This window comes from Gallus gallus, chromosome 3, assembly GCF_016699485.2.
Source record: "Gallus gallus isolate bGalGal1 chromosome 3, bGalGal1.mat.broiler.GRCg7b, whole genome shotgun sequence".
In the NCBI taxonomy this organism is placed as follows: domain Eukaryota; kingdom Metazoa; phylum Chordata; class Aves; order Galliformes; family Phasianidae; genus Gallus; species Gallus gallus.
The window spans coordinates 13535729-13553036 of record NC_052534.1 but is presented as its reverse complement, the minus strand read 5'-3'; the positions used below and the strand labels follow the sequence as shown (position 1 = coordinate 13553036).

The 17308-nt window shown below is 50.1% G+C and overlaps 1 protein-coding gene across 15 annotated transcripts in view; it reads right to left on the bottom strand.

Annotated features, from left to right (window-relative positions):
* Nucleotides 1-17308, bottom strand: part of PAK5 (p21 (RAC1) activated kinase 5) — a 316295-nt gene that overhangs the window by 85879 nt on the left and 213108 nt on the right. The window contains exon 1 of one of the 15 annotated variants that reach the window (XM_046938635.1): nt 2183-2450. The exons of 11 other annotated variants lie outside the window; for them this stretch is intronic. The gene's annotated coding sequence lies outside the window, so the exon portion shown is untranslated. Of the gene's footprint in view, nt 1-877; nt 1481-2182; nt 2451-17308 lie in introns of those variants that run through there. 3 more of the 15 variants (XM_040696949.2, NM_001398214.1, XM_046938636.1) reach the window with 3 other exon arrangements.

The window sequence follows — 17308 nt, the reverse complement described above, 5'->3', positions numbered from 1 at the left end:
AGTGGCCTGAGACCTTCTGATGAAAATCTCGCCCGGAAGATGTTTGAAGCAGAACAAAAAAAGTTTTGCTTCAACGCTCTCAAAATAAGAGATACTGCCCTTCCTTCAACTCAAGCCACCTGTCAGTCAGTTTACCTCAAAAATTACGATGTTTGATGGAGGAAAAGCTTAATTCTACAACCAACGCTTGCCCTTCACTTCCAAGGCGCAGCAGCAGCCAGCACACAGCTCCCACGGCTCCACCCGGCACCCACCCCGTGCAGCCCCTGGGCTCCCAGCAGCGCGGGCTGAGCAGTGCCAGCAGCCGCCGCGCAGTGCCATCAGAACCGCCACAGCTGGAAGAAGCCAGCAACGAGGAAGGGCCATTTTGTGACGCTTTGATTTTGAGAAGAGCATCTCCAGCAGCACCCCGTGCAGCGGGAGGCCCACGCGCGTGGCAGCAGCGATTCTCGCAGCCACCGACGGCAGGGGGGAGCGGGAGCCCGGCCCGCAGCTCAGCGCCGGTATCTGCCGCGTCACAGTACGAGAAAGGCAACGGCTGAGGAGCGGCGATCCCCTGACAGCCGTCTGGGCAGCGGTACTTACGGACAGGACAAACCCTACCGAAGGCACCAGCTCTCCGCTCTCATTCGGCCAACGCAGAAATAGATTTCAAATACCCGGAATTAACAGCCAGGCCCGCGGAAGGGCGGCCTCACCGCCGGCCCCCCGGGGTCGGCGGGAGCGCTGTCCGTTCCGGCAGCCCCTTCAGCTCGGTGCCGGCTGTCGGAGGGAGCCATTGTTTCCGCGCGCTAACGCAGGCCGGTGCCTAACAAAGAGGACGGCAGGCAGGGCGGGCCGCGCTGCCGGCGGGCGATGCCCGAGGGCCGATCGATACCTGCGAGAGGCGCCCGGGCGGCTCCGTTCCCGCGGCCGTTGCATCCCGCCGCCGCGGGGTACGGGCGGTGCGGCCGCTCCCGGCGCGGCGCTGCAGGTGCGCGCCCGGCCGCGGATCCCCGCGTGACGCCCCGCGGCAAGGGGTGCCGGCAAAGTTGGGCGCAACTTCCCCTGGAAAAGCGGACGGAACCCCAACGCCTCGCCGTAATTACAGCAGCGACGCGAAGGAACGGCTGGCGGAAGGCTCGGCTCGGCGCTTCAACGCAGTTCCCCCACGCCCACCTCAGCCTCCGAGGACGGCGGCCCCGAGCCGCGCTCAGCCGCCCGTTCCGCGGCCCTCGCAGGTGGGCACGGCCGCCCGCCGCCGCCCGGCCCGCTCCGCACCCGCCGAAGCGAGCGGCGGCTCCACGGCACCGCGAATCGGGGCCTCCGCCCGCGCCCCTCCGGCAGCCGCCCTTACCTCGACCTCCGCCTCACGCCGCCCACGGCGCCGCGTTCCTCGCCTCTCACATCCGGGCCGCGGGCCGCCGCGCGCCACGCCGCTCCGCTCCTACCGCGCTCGGCCCGGCGCGGCCCGGCCGCAGGTGCCGCCGCCTCGCGCCCAGGCAGGGCGGCACGGCACGGCCCCGCCCTCGCGCCGGGAGGGGCGGCGGCGGCACGGGCGGCCGCGGCCCCGCCACGCCCCCGCCGCGCGGAGCCGAGCGCGTCGGTCGCCGCGCCGGGGGCGGCGGCCGTATGCGGCCCCGGCACCCGCGGCTACGGCCGAAAGGCGTCTCGCGAGCTCCCGTGCCGGAGGGGCGCTCGTCGCGGCCCGCGGCTGCACAAAGCGAGAGGCGCGGCCGCTGTCCCGGCCGGCGCCGCTCCCGCCCCGCCGCACCTCGGGCGCTGCGTCCTCCGTCCAAACCGCGGCACCGACATCTCCCGCTGCGCTGCTGATCCCCCCGAGCGAGGGGCGGGCTCCGGCTGGAAATACGTATGTGAAAAGTGAAGGCTCCGACCCTCGCCGCCCCCGCCGTGCCCGCGGCACGTTCCCAGAGCTCGCACGGTGCGCGGCACGGGCGGCGTTTCACGCACCGTTAACATCCCCAAACAGCTTAACGCGACCGGCTGCGCCGCTAGAAACCGCGAGTAAGGCTCCTGGAATTCATCCTCCGTGAAAATAAAACGACAGCGCGAACTACGATCAAATGAGCGCCCGGCGCGCTGCCTGACCCACGCACAGCCCCGGGCCGCTCCCGAGGCCGCACCGCTCCCGGCACCGCCGGCACCGCCCCTTCGCACCGCCTCGCCGCCAACGAACGCGTACAGCTGGAAAAGCGGAGCCGAACGTGTTTCAAACCGCCTTCTTCAGCCCCAAACCGAGAAGCCCGCCCGCTAGCGCTCTCTCGAGCCACCCTCGACGGAGGAGCTGCCGCACGGCCCCGGCTGGCCGCGCCTCGCCGCCGCCTTTACCCCGGGTATCGCTCCAGCGGCCCCGGGAAGGGGAACGGGGCGGCCTCCCCCGGCTTGGCTCCGTCCTTACCCGCTGCCCAGGACGGAGTCGCCGCCGGCGGCCGGCACCACGCGAGCTGGGAGCGGAGGCAGGCCCCGCCCCGGTTCGGCTCGGCTCGGCCCGGCCCGGGCGGCGCAGGATGGCCGGGTCGGGCTGCACCGCCTGGACTTTGCCGGCGGCACGAAGCCCTGCCCCGAGGGTCGCTTCACAGGTGTAAAATAAGATCTCTCTCCTACTGCTCGCATCCCAGGAATTCTTCTGCACAATTTCCTCTCGTCTCGAAATTCAAAGAGCAGAAGTGCATCTGCGGAGCAGCAGCACCACGGGAGCCGTTCCCCCGCCCTCACAGCCCCCTCTCCTTCTACTTCTGCCCTTTCCCCGTTTGCCATCGGTGTACAAACTGAAACTGTGAAACGCGGCTGCTGGGGAACCGACGGGAGTTGTGACGGACTCAGCACACAGTTCATTTCTTCAAGGGGTGGAGGGCCCCTTTCAAAAGAAGAAAAGTATTTATTCGAGCATCATTAGTTTTGAACAGAAAGTTATTTTCTGGTGCTATTGTTAGAATTCAGTCATATCTGTGCCAGGTTTCCTTAGAAGGTAGAATTCATGTAATACTCAGCACTTCCAGGTTTGATTTTCACCAACTTTTTTAAGGTCTATAGATGCCAGCTTTAAAATCACATCTGATAAACCTGGACAGAATAGAGAGTTGGGCAGAGAGGAACCTGACAAGGTTCAGCAGGAGCAAGTGTAGAGTTGTGCAAGAGCCTTGCACCTGGGGAGGAATAACTGCACACATCAGTACAGGTTAGGGGCTGACCTGCTGGAGAGGAGCTCTGCGGAGAAGGATCTGAGCATCCTGGTCAACAACAGGTTGACCATGAGTCTGCAGTGTGCTATTGTGGCCAAGAAGGTCAATGGTATCCTGGGGTACATTAAAAAGAGCATGAACAGCAGGTTGAGGGACGTGAACCTCCCTTTCTGCTCTGCTCTGGGGAGGCCCTGTCTGGAATACTTACTGTGTCCGGTTCTGGGCTCCCTAGTTCAAAAAAAGGCAGGGATCTCCTCGAGAGAGTCCAGTGAAAGGCGACAAGAAGTTATTAAGGCCCTGGAGCATCTCCTGTGCAAGGAAAGCTGAGAGACCTGGGAATGTTCAGCCTGGAGAAGAAAAGGCTGAGAGAGGACCTCCTTACTGTTTATAAATGCCTTAAGTGCTGGAGTCACAGTGATGGGAGCAGATTCGTTTCAGTGGTGAGGAACAGCAGAACAAGGGGCAACAGGCAGAAACTGAAACATGGGGAGTTCCAGATTAACAGAAGGAAGATCTTTACTGTGAGAGTGATGGAACGAGAACAAGCTGCCCAGAGAGGCTATGGAGTCTCCTTCTCTAGAGATATTTAAGACTCATCTAGACACCTACCCGTGTGACCTGCTGTAGGGAACCTTCGTTAGCAGGGGGGTTGGACTAAGTGATCTCCAGGGGTCCCTTCCAACCCCTGCAGTACGGTGATTCTGTGATCACTGAGTACAGCTCCACGCAGCACCACCCAAAATTCAAACCCTGTGTCTGAGAGCAGTGTCCAAATGCTCCTTGAACTCAAGCAGCTTGGGGCCGTGGCCCGGTTCCATGCCCACCACCCCCTGGTGAAGAACCTTTTCCTAACACCCATATTGACCCTCCTCTGGTGATGGCTCTGTCCCGACCTTCCTGAAGAAACACAAGTGCAGAACTCATCCCTCAACGAGCTAAAAAAAAAAGATAGGGGGAAATGAAGGTGTGGAAGTCTGGGGAAATGGCCCCAAAGCTCAAAGAACAATTCCTAGAAGATGTTTAGTTCTTCCCTTCCAAAGGTGACTTCTCCAAAAGAAGTCTCTGTGGAGGCCTCGTGCCTCTGCTGATGCCAAAGAGCCCAGGATCACGAGGACAACTCTCCCTGGTATCACAGTGCTGGCTGGAAAGCCCAGGTAGAGCTCCACAGCCATTTGACTTACATCAGAAGCACAAACTTGTGAGTTTCTTAGCAAGATCTTAAGCCAAGGTGATTTTCTGTTTGGTATAAAATAGGCATTTCTTGCTCTGCAGCATCAACCTTCCTATCTCCGAAGGGGAAGGCACTGCTAAGAGGGCACACTATCAAAAGGCTAAGGACTGCTGTTTGTCAGAGACAGGGCCTCCTGGAGAACAGGTCTCAGGGGCATCTGATGAGAATGTGAGACACTGGCATGTGGCCTTGCCTAGGGATAAGAAGCTTGTGAGACTGTCCTGGTAGTTCTTATGTGGTCTGAAAGCCATTCCAAAGCAGACAAGGTGGGCTTTCCTAGAAAGGGAGTTGAGCCAGGCTTCAGTAAACCCAATAGCATGAGGTGTGATGAGCAGTGACAGATATGCACAAGGCAGCAAGGGTTTCTGTCAGCACTGAAGGACAGGTTTCCAGCAGGACACAGTAAGGGACCATAGCATTTTCTTCAAAGTAGGCCACCTAAATTGCCAAGTGCTTCCTAAAAACCCACAGAGCTATGGAAAGACCAAACTGCAATGCTGCAAAACCAACCCCAGGGTAGGCTCTCACCTCAGTTTACCCTCTGCACCTCTTCAAAAGTCGCTTGGACAAAGGAGTTCCATCAGGGAAATACAGCACAAGGGCTTGGAAATTGACTTTATTACTAATAGGATAATTGTTGTATTACTCTAAGTAACACAAATGCCTTCTTATCCATGATTTGGAGTGTTTCCAGAATGCAATTACCAGAGGTGACAAGATGCCACGCTCCAAAAAGGCTAGGAAGCACGGAAAAGTGGGATGGGGTGGGGGGACTGCAGGTACTGTAACTGCACGTCTGCAAAGCTATCAAGATCAGTGACAGCTCATATACAGCAAAAGTTCCAGTTTTTGTGTAACGTACCCAGAATTCTTTGTAAGGAATCATCTGTCCATTTTGGCTTCTCTGCTTTTCAGTGTTGCTGAACTTTCCCTTGCATTTTAAAGAGAACAAGGAGGACTATTCTTTTGTAAATTACTTGCATTTATTCTAATATCTTCTCTGAAAAGCAAGCAATCCTGATCTTTTGTTCTACTGATGGGAAAACTTATTCTGGATGTCTGCATTTGCAGTGGAAGCCTTCAACATAGTTTTCCCTACAAATAGATTGCTCTATTTAATGCTATTACAAGAATTACACTAGGAAAAAAAAAAGGTCATTCTTCATTAAAAAAAAAAAGAGCCTAATTTTATTATCTGAATTAAAAAATTAATAATCCAACATCCCGTATAGTTATATTTGAGTGTTCACCATTTCAAACCAAGTAAAATAGTCGGCAAAAGTATGCTCCCAATGATTGTTACATTTATAATACATTATTTGACCTTGGTGGTTTGTTACCTACCACCTTCTGATAGAATCTTACTGTTGTTCTCATTTCCATCTCAGTAATACAGAAGGGACAATGATGTTCCATGGGGGCAGGATTTGTGGACTGGCTTTATAATGATGCTGAGGATTTTGTCTAAGGAGCAGCAAATCTAATGACATCTTCACTACTACTCGGTCTTCTTTAACTAATGGATTTGCTTTCTGTTCCAGTCACAGACCTACTAAAGATCATAAACTCATGGGTAGCATCAAAGGCCTATTCAAGAAAATATGAAGTAAAATCACTGCAAGGAAAAGGAAGTGATGGGAAGGAAGCAATCAGAGAAGCATAAAAAAGAAAAAAAGGAAAAAAAGCATGTCCTATGTAATTTAGGTGTAATACTGCCCGCAATTTGTGCTGCCTCTGAAGGCTGCTCTTAGCCCACATTTATATATAATGTTCTATAAGAAAGCTTAAGACTGCCTTTCCCAAGGGCACATATCAATTCCTGCAAATGCTCCATCAGCAGAGGCCCCGCTGTGCTGCTGTGGCACCGGCACCAAGCGTTCATTGGGGGACCCATGGCTGAGGGCACCTGGAAGGAAGCTGATACAACAACAACAATTGCAAACAAACCTGGTCCAACCCTAACTTAAACAACTGCAATAAAATAAAGAATCCTGGGCTTAGGCTTTGCTGCAATGCTGAAGCTTCCCCTGGTGCATCTGAGCAGAAACAATGCAGGGCACGGCAGCAAACGTTTCCTCTCCCTGAGTCGGCATGAGTGACATGTGTCTGTAATGCACGGTGCTACATGTCAAATCCTGGCACTGTAAATATGGCTTTTGGCAGGGGAATAAAGAAATTAAGCCTATGCTGTTTTGTCTTTAGTCTCAAGTGTGATTTGAAGGAAATTGTCACAGCATACTGGCAAAATGGGCTGACAATTGCTCAACTACAGTGCTGGGAGAGGGGCTCTGTGCTGCTCTCAGAGAGCTAAGGCAGGAAAGTACAGTAACTCACCTGCACCCCGTGCTGCACCTGGAGAAGGGCTGGCAGAGGGGCTTGGTGGTAGCAGCCAGCTGAGAGACACCCCAAATGGAGGCAGCCATGGCCATCAGTGTTGGAACCCCCAGTGTGTGTCCCCCAGAAGGCTCTGGGCCCTGACATGATGGGTGCAGCCAACGAGGCGGCAGATACCCAGCGTGGAAGCTTCTCTCTGCAGCAAAGTCAGCTGAGCTACCTGAAGGAGGAGACTGACTACATCATGCCTTCCATTGGAAATACATGCATGCACATACCCCGGAGGTAAAGGTTCAGAGATCCATTTTCCTTTTGGCTTTCTCTTATTCAGTGGCATAAATCAGAAACATCACCCTCAACTCATTGCCGGTGCACTGAGGTAGAACTGGTGCAAAAAATCGGAAGGTAAAAATGCAGCGTCCCTCTCTCAGAAAAAAACAGAGCACAGGATTTATACATATCCATTTATGTATGCATGTATAATAGCTTATCTGCATTATTCATTTACATTTTAATAATTTTTAATTAAAATTGGCACAGGCTTCCCAGGGAAGTGGTGGAGTCACCGTTCCTCGAGATGTTCAACAAACGTGTGGATGTGGCTTTCAGGATGTGGCTTAATGGGCATGGTGGTGATGGGCTGATGGTTGGACTAGAGACCTTAGTGGTCTTTTCCAACCTTAGCGGTTCTATGACTGTGAAAAAACAATTGAGAGCACTGAACATTATGGCCTAACCTGCACTATAATGATACAAGAAATAGAAATAAGCGCCTACAGATGTTAGACGAAGCCAAGCCACTGAAGTGACCATTTAAACAACATATTTCTCTGCACGCACAGAAAGATCTTTCCTCCAGATCAGTCAAAATGGAGAAAACAATTTGGGGATTGGAACCAAAAAGATAAAGGGCTGTTTTACTTTTCCCAGTATGAGCCTTGGTAAGAATTTGGTGATTGGAGAGTCCGGTCTGCTGACCGCTTCACATGCAGAATGAGTTCTGATAACTGTACTCCTCCCTTAACACGATATATCCATCATATTTGAGATAATACTGTGATTTAAATTGGAAGACACTTACCTAACGTGTTTCTTACTTTGCTTGTGCACCTTCACACAGATCAGCATTAAAATTAGTCACGTAGTAGAGGTGTCAGTCATCAATTTGGAACATAAAATGATAAGTGTTAGGTAATTTCAGACTTAACATGCAGATTCTTAAACAAATATGCTAACAGCATATCCTGATCACAGGTGACAAGAGAGCACTAGGCACCAGTGAATAACTATCAGTTGTTCCTTTGGAAAAATAATTTAAAAGCCCAAATGAAGAACAAGATTAATTTAAATAATCAGTTTTGCATTTCCTGTTAGCTGATTTAAGTCATGATGAAAACTGTTGATTAAAGTCCCTTATTTAAATCAGTGCCCCTGTGCAAGAGTGCAAGCCTACCAACATAAGCCCATGATAGTAACAAAAGACTCTTTGGAGAAGAAATAGCTTTCACAGAATACTAAAAGACCACCATCCTTCCTATGCAAAAAGAAAAATGAATCTCACTAAGCTAAGCAATTTTTCTCCCTTAAGCTCTTAACACTGTAAAAATAGTAGGAACAACACAATAAGACATAGGATAGGATATTCATAGCCTTATTATGCAGGTATGACTGAATTTGGGATCCCTTTCACTAACTGTTGAAGTGGAAGATGAAGTATGGATGGAATAATGCAAAAGACAGGTTTGAGATCGCTGAGTATTGCAGATGAACACCCTGCCCAGCTGTTTGGCCCGTTGAGTCTGCAAGTTGTTGCCAGGAGAGGACAGCTGAAGGGTGCAGGGTGAACTTGTGATGCCTCAAGCACCGCAGTGCTTCTGCCCAATCCCTGGACTCTCCAAAAAAAGGTTTATAAGGGCAACATCTCTGGTCCCAAGCAATTATTCCCATAGTCCTTCCTCAAATCTCATCTGAATTTAAGATGCTTTTGTTCTTCTTATCAGTCAAAATCAAAGCATGAAAGCATTCATAGTGAAGTCACAGCAAATGCAGAACACTGTATTTCACTGAGGGCAGTTATGGATACCATCAGCCTGTACTCCTAATGCAGATCGCTTCCTATTCCTCTTGGCTTCAGGAGATGTGGAACTGCTCACTGCAGAGAATGCACTGCTACAACCCCATGGCCCCTCTCCAAGTTTGTGGGGCCGGCAGCAATCTACTTCTGTGCTGCTCGGTGCTCTTCGTGCACTCCCAGATCCCAAAAGGGATCTCTGTCCCTCTGGGACAGTGCAGTGGTGCCAGGGCTGCATCAGGCTCCAATCCCTGCTGCAACTGCTGGAGCATAGAGTCCTGTGGGGCCTGGCGTCTGCACGCAGGAGCTGTGCTGCCTATGTCAGTGGGTGCTGAGCAGACACCGCCTCGGGGACCTCTTGGTTTTTATGATAAAGCTACGGTAATCCACAAATACATTTATGTATTGCTTTTATTCCTCCAGCATTCGTACTGTCCACCTTTGTGTCACACTGCCCTGCAAGTCTGCTTCCAAAAGGCTGCCTTTCTTCTTCTAAAAGCATTGCCAGTGCTTAGCAAGATTTCGGAGCCCTTGACTTTGCAGCTGGCAAAATTTACAACATGTTTACAATACCCTGCATAATTTGGCTATGAGATAATGTATAGCGGAGTCCTTCAGTGGTGCACAGTGGGAGAAGAACAAGTGAAAAAAAAAAAAAGAGTGATGGAAAGCCAAGAAAAACAGATGGTAGCAAGCTCTTCAAGGGGCAAGAATGAATAAATAACTGCAGATTTTTTTACTTTTGGGTCAAAGACAGATCTATTATTAAATAAATAACACAGGTTTTCGGAAATGCAAACTATATTGAATGTGCATTTTTTCCAGTATTAAACAATGGCACTTCATCAAGACCGACGGTCTGCACTGCACATGTTTGCCTAAATGAAGCAGAGAGAAGCAAACTAGCATTTCTCTGCAAAGTTCTTGTTGGGCCCGAGGGCCACATTTCATGCTTCCTGGAAAGTTATCTGACAGATAACATGTCAGATCTTCCACAGGCGTAAGGCAGAGTGGCCTGGACTTACCACGCCAGTTTAGCAGCATTCTATCTCTGACAGCCTGTGTCAGATCTGCCATTCTTTGAGAGCAAAACTTCTCAACTTTCTGGGGTACTTCCCTGTTCTGCTATTAGAGCCAGAGGAAACTGCACCTACTTAATGCCCCAAGCACACTTCTAAGATGATTAACGGATCACTTTTTGTCTTTATTTTTAACCACATCATGTCAAGCAAGAAGGGGAGAGAGTTCCTTAAAAATACCCAAGTATATAAATAACCTTACTTTCTTCCAGCAAAATATTTTCCCCCTCTTTATAAGTCACCCAGAGGAAGCCAAGCAACATATGGGATGCATGAAAATTGCTCTCCGCCAATCTGTCAATCCATTTTAGTGATGCCGTGTATCAACCCCTGACTCTGTTATTAACAGCCTTCCCTGCGCAAGGGCTGCCAACTGGCCTGCAGTCAGCTATTCGCCATGAGACAAACCATCTCTGCTACACTGATCTATGGGCCTGCAGAGCAGAAAGCTGCAAGGCATCAAATCTCACATGGTTTTCCTCTGTAGCCATGGTGCAAAAACAATCTCTGCTGCATCGCTGATGCTTGTTTGCTCACCCGCTGGCGGCAGGGGAAGGCAAGCGAGCAGGCATCTAGCAAAGCTTTTTCTGTTAACCAGCCTCAGCAGTGGGTTAGAGAGCAGGAAGCACCATAGGCTGGAAGGAGCCGCAGCCTGTGATAAGGGGCAATAACCTCTTGACGTGGCAACTGTGGTAGAGGGCTGTGTCTCAAGCCTACACAGTCATTCCTCTGGGCTATGGCAAGAATGGTAGGTTTGGGGGATAACACTCAGCCAGCGCTGCAGTAGTGCAAATCTCCTGGCGAAGCTCTATGTGCCAGAGGCAGCACCCAACCTGAAGCAGAGAACGAACAAGAATTGGATTTGAATTCCCAAAGCACCATCACACATCAACACTTAAAAGCTACTGCACCTTCCTTGCATGTATGAAATGAGGAGGCTCTATTTTTCTTTCTGGAGATCTGGACTCACAGCGTTGGCTGCCTGTAAAACTTAAAATGTCTTCTACAAGCACTGCAATAAATCACAGCGCTCAGGATATTTCTTGGGAGCCAGAAACAGCAATGGGAAAGAAGGGTCAACCTCATCATGTAACTGCTTTTCCAGAGGCAACACAAGCTTAGTTATGCCCACAACACTGCTGGTATCTTCATCCAAGCTCCTTTTTCTGTTCCACCCATGCAAATCTGAATGCTATCACTTCAGTTTTTAACTCCTTTTGCTGAGAGTAGAAAATAAGTCCCTCCTCGAAACCATGTGCTCCCATGTTCTGGCACCGATTGCTTTTGCTAAGTGAAAAGAATCATCTCTAAAAATGCTAGTCCTTAAGAAGCAATGCAGGTGAGCCTCCCAAATGCCAGCAGCTCTGGCTCCTCACCCAGCAGGTACCACGTATTCCTCCCTCTAACTGTAGCTCCAGAAGCACACTAGATGGACCCCGGTAGTTTTTGGAGATCGGGGGGCCAGGAATTTGCAGCAGTGCAGCTGGGTTCATACATCTGCGCAAACTTCTGCTAAAGCCACTGAGATCAGAGGCAGCTCCTTTCAGAGCAGGACAGGTTTCAAAAGGACACGAGCTGCCAGAAGAGGCCACCGTTGGGAATGCCTCCAGCTCTCCCCCTGAACTGCAAACTGAAGTGCTTCCTTTTGTTAGAGCATATGGCCAAATCCTGAGTCCTACACACGGTTTAATGCCAAGAGTGACTATTAGTTTGGCATCCTGCACTGCAAAGAAGCCATCGGGAGTTGTGCCCAAATGAGAAGAGGGGCTGAGGCAGGCAGCTTGTCCCACTGCCATTTCAGCTTGTGCTGCATTTCCCAGGGTGCGTACTGACCGACACGTCACTTGGCCCTGATACTGCCCGCTCACCATCATGCCCCTGGATAAGTCCAGCTCTTGCCATTCTGGGCTCTCACCAGCCACTTCATCTGTGACAACATGCATTTGGATTTCACCTTTATATTGCAGCGTACAAAAGACTGCACCCAAAGCATTTTTCCAGTACACGTTTTTTTGCAGTACCGGGTAGGCTAATATCGTAGGATAATATAATTGCACTCACCAGGTAGACTATTTTCTATAGTTCCTTTGACTTTATCAGTACTCTGAATATATTCTTTCTTCCTTAAGGTTCCAAAATTACCTGCGTTTATATACTGACGTGCTCCTGTATTCAAGAGATTTGCCAAGTGCTAAATGTAAGTTTTCTCACTCTAGACAAAATCAAATTCAAATTCCAGCTGCCTCTGCTAATACGCTGCAAAGGTTTAGCAGTACAAAGCCATCGTTGTAGAAGCAGACACTGAAGATGATTATATTAAACTGAAAGAGGAATTGGCATCAGCATAAAATTACTTTGCTGGAGATCCCAGTGTTCGTTTCCTTCCTCTGACACCAGCAGACACCTTGAGTCCTTTACAGTCACTGCAGACAAGGCAGTGGCTTTGCCAAGACCTCCCTCCCTCCCCAGCAGGGTGCTAACTTAAAAATCAGCTTAAAGCAGCACTGAAATTCCTAACGTAAAGAACTTGATGTCAGCAGTACCAAGAGAGATGATGGAATTTAAAGCATACGGCATCAATTTACAAAATGCTATTCTCTCACTCTTCCCCATTAGCTGTCATTCCTGGGCATCATCTCTGAGCACCCTTCATGCTACAATTACACTGATAGCCACACGCACGAGATACCTGCTGCAAACAGATTTCTCTGGGCTACGGCACACACATGCAGAGGTATGCCAAGATACCTCCTTCTCTCCCTGCAGCCCTTCTGATGGTACCATTGAGCACAGATGCAGATAGCACCAGGTTCCTCGCTGTTCTTGCCTTGCTGACATCAGCTGACCTAATTTAGAAACTAGACTGAGACCCCTGCTCGTATTTGGAATACAGAACAAACCAGCCCTGGTCCTCAGAGACTTACACACACTTTCCAGCAATGAGAGCACCGTGTGTGGCACCTCAGCCATGTGGCCTCTGAGCACAGGAGCCAGGTTCCTGCACATGGAGCATCCTCTGCCCTGCTCCGCTGGTAGACGTGCCCACATCGTTTTGGCACAGCAGAGTCAGCGGGGAGTGGGCACTGATGGCATGCCACTGCAATCACAGCCTGCATCGCTGTGGCTGATGGTGGAGGGGAAGAAGAAAAACACTGTCCCTCAATTCAGCAACAAATAGCAAAGGGAAGGGTTAAGGATCAGGTCTTTAGAGGTATTTATCTAATTCCTTCTGATATCATGCAACAAATGCTTTAAAGAGGATCTTTCTGAAACTGTTTCCGTGCAGAAGTCACATTGGAAATTGTAAGTAAATCAGAATAGCTCCCTACTCTGCTGCAGTGATCAACAGAATCACTGACTGAAACAAAAGGGTGCCAGGCTCTTGGCAAAGCTGTTATTACATTGCTTTCCCTCCTGCTGCACTGTTCATATTTACTTCAGTGATGTCTCTTTCAGAGTACGGATTCATACAGAAGGAGAGGGCTTTAAACTCATCCCCAGCCAGAAGAGGATCCACAAAGACCTGCAGAAGGAGATCCAGAGGATCTGAAAACTGAAAGCAAAGGTGAATGCAGAGGACTGAATTGACTGTAGTAAATGGATCATGCTTGAAAACCAAGGTGATGAGCCACGCTTGCAAGGCTGGGATGGTGCAGCACAAGCACATGGGGCAGCATGCCAAGGGGCCTGCGGTATTTTCCAAAGGGAACTTTTAGAGAGAGCAACTAAGAAGGCAACATGCAGCAGGGCCTGAAGCTCCTGTTCCCAACCTGAGGTAGTTCAGTCAGGTGGTGCTTGCCTGTCACTGCTGCTGTTGCCACCCTGGTTTGCCAAGCCTAGCCACTGTCACATGGGCAGGGATACAATAGGGAGCTTGCAGGTGTGCCGAGCATGCCACTACCCCTCATCTTGGCCACAGAGGGAGATGGAGGGTGCAAGGAAAGATGCAAGATTTGATGCCAGAAATGCCTGAGTAAATAATGCAGTTTTAATTTTGAAATGGTGAACCTGTCAGGAAGCTGATCCTCATTTGATGGGAAGCAGCTGCCTTCTGCCAGGTAAACACACAGAAGCTGAGCTCACTTGCAGCTGTGGCAATAACTGAGGCCGGTTGGAAAAGCCAATAGGGTGCATTTCTCCAGCAGGATCTCAGAGCAGGAATATGCCTCAGCTGAGACAAAGGCTTTACTTGTACTATATCTGTACAGAAACCCCACATTGGTAGGGTTGTGGCTTCGAATAAATAAACAAGAAAGACTTAGGCAGTCACTACAGGTGTCCTCGTACGGCTGCAGGCCAGCTCACCTCCAGGCAGTGCAGGGCTGGCCCTACACCGGTGTGTTTGTCATCAGCATCTCCTCCTTTGGCTAAAGGCTAGCTTAGTTTGCTACAGAAGCAGCATAGTGAGTGCAACAAAAAAGACAGTTACAAGAAAATTCTCACCTTCTGTCACCTGCCCAAGCCATGTTTTACACATTTCTCCCTTGCAGGAAACCACTTATGACTTGAATATGGAAATACTCTTTTCTGTGGGATTTTCTTTCTTCATCTAAGTATACTTCAGACATGTGGTTGGTAAAAGGAGCTGCAGACAAGGATGAGCACCAAGCTCAGGGCTGGTGGTGTCACGCTGCTCTCTCTCATAGAGCTCCCCAGTAGATACTAATCCAGATGTGATTACTCTCTCTAGGATCTTTAAATCCAGGCTTTGAGGATTAAGGAGTCCCCCCTTCCCAAACAGGGGAATCCTCCCTTAATCCAACCCAACTGGCACAGCAACGCTGGGGAAAAACAGAATTTTCTGGGGGCATAGTCTTGGCTCTTTGTATTTCAAAGCCTTTTAGGAATGTCATGTCCAACTGGCCATGGCCTGAGAGCTCTTCAGCATCACTCCAAAGTCAGAGTCTGGTCGCAGACATACCTCACAGCCAACACCTTCCTTCCCCTACTGCTAGGTACCATTTCAGGCTTACCTTGGGTCTTCCATCCCAAGCACAAGCCCTTCTGAGCCTTGCTGCCCTGCCAGGTTCTTTGGAAATGTTCCCTCCACCCACCATGGAGTCTATGGGCTTATCACCACTGCTCAGCACCCAGTGGCTGAAGCAAATAGAAACAAAAACTGAGGAAAAATGCCAGCACAATAAAGGTATAGCCTTACTTGCCTTATCATATTCACCTCTTATAGGTTTTCACCACTTTCAACCTGCGTGTCACTGGCAGCCAAATACAGCAGCAAGGCAAAGCCCCACTGCTTTCTCACTCCTATTGCAAACACCCCTTTCTCTCTGTGGATAGTTCTGCTGCAGGACCGTGGGCACTGACACCCACCTGCCTGGCCACACTTCACGCGTGTCCCCAGTCCTCCACCCCAGCTCATCCACAGGCCCTCACACAAAGATTCTAACTTTAGAATTTATTTTTCTACTGATGGGGTTGGCTGAAAGGGTCCCTACCTGCTGTGTCTTCAGTTTGTGGGACAGCCAAGAGGTGAAAAGAATACTGACAGTGTAAAAGTGTGTCACTCTAAACCTGGAAATTCACTCCCCCAGCTTCCAGGGTCACACAACTCTAAGAAAGTCAGATTTACACTGTTAGAAGTTAAAATATATTCACGACCTATATAAGAGTGCTTAAAATGTTAAAAGGGCCTATTTACGCAGGAGGAGGAAACCTGACTCCTCAGGATCTAAAACCTGAAAATAAACAACCCGTGTTCTAACATCAGCTATGAAAAGCATCTTGAAATGTAACCTGCTTTTATGGCTTTGGGGTGCCGCTTGTGAATGCTGCACACTGCAGCACTTCCTGCCTCAGGAGCTCCCTCCAGCGTGGCGAGGCCGCTCGGGCTCCTCGTGCACTGCTGGGCTCACGCCATAGCAGGTCTGGCTGCAGCCCTCCTCAGCCCGTTGCCATTAGAGGTGCAGAAGGCAGAGGAGGGCTCAGTGGATACCCCAGGACTGTCAGCCACGCTGATTTAAGCACCCCGTTAGCAGAGGGAATCACCAGCCCAGAGGCAGAGCATCCCCCATCACACTGATTTATGCCTCTTCATCTGCAGCAGCAGGGATGATTTTTCTTTTTAATCCGTTTTCACTCTGGCATGCTCCAGCTTAGCGAGTGTGCTTTGCTGGGGGAAGGGAGGTTTGATTTGATTTGTGCCAGAGCCGGGAACAAAGACACAGAAAGCAATCACTCTCTCTATTGCTCAAAGCTCGAGTGGGGAAGGGAGCGCAGAACCAGCTGGCTTTCTTCCTTTTTCCTCCTTATTTTCATAAGGGTTTGCCCAGCTATGTTTGCACATGGCACTAATAGGCACTCAGAGGCAGCAGCGTCTCTTTAAGCTTTGAACTGCTGTTTGCAGAAAGAAACATTCATCCCTACAAGCTCATCGTCATAGCAACAAGAAATCCCCCTCATATCAGGGTACCGCTGCAGGAGAGGCGCTTCGCCAGGGGCTCATCCTGGGGGATGCAGCCCTGCTGAAGGCAGGCACACAGGCAGCCTGTGGCAGGAGGCAGCTGGGGAAGGCTGAACCCCCAGGGAGCAGCAGCAGGGCAGGACACTGCCACTGACTGAAAGAGAACATGGGGGCGGCTGAAGTTCCGCTAGCTTTGCCATCAGGTTGCGCCAAGGGGAGATAAATGGCAGTTACACCTACAGATAATCACAGGTAGTACCTGTGGACTTTGAGAGTTACTGGGATTTATAGCGTTTTTCTCTGAGCTAGAGTTTCATCTAGGCTGTGCTGCCCAGGCACAGTGACACTGCATAGGGTGCAGCGCCAGGAGATCTCGGCAGCGCCAGAAAATCAACACGCTTTCTCTTCCACTCAACAATGGAGAACCAAGGCCAGGTCCATTTAATTACTGAGCTCACGCAGAAAGTCTCTGGCTGTCTGGGAGTGCAGGTACTCTATGCTTGTGGTTTGGCATTTTGTTGCTAATGTCCCTTTCTGTTCCATGAACCTTTTCGTTTAGAAAACAAACGCATACAGCTCTGGTAACACAATGCCGATTTGACATGTTATTATAATCGCATAAATGATGGCAGTTGTGATATTACTGATTATACATCTGCTCTGCCAGAGCCTCGTATTTTGCATACGCCTGCTCCAGGCACACAGTGCCATACGTCTCTGCCCTCCACAGAAGGTTTGGAGCCTCACAGGAGTTGCAAGCTGCAAATGCCCAATTTCACAAAGGTAAAATTTTGGAGATCTCAAATATTTCTGACTATTAAGACTATGAGGCTATTTGCTGGGACCTTTTTCTCCCTTGCTGAGATGACAATAAGCAAGCAAACATGAATTTGGCTATCTACAGCAAGTGCTTCTCTCCTCAGCCACATGCCAAGGCATTCAACAGAGCAACCCAGACCTCAACAATCATGAGGTGAGAGTGTGAAATGCATT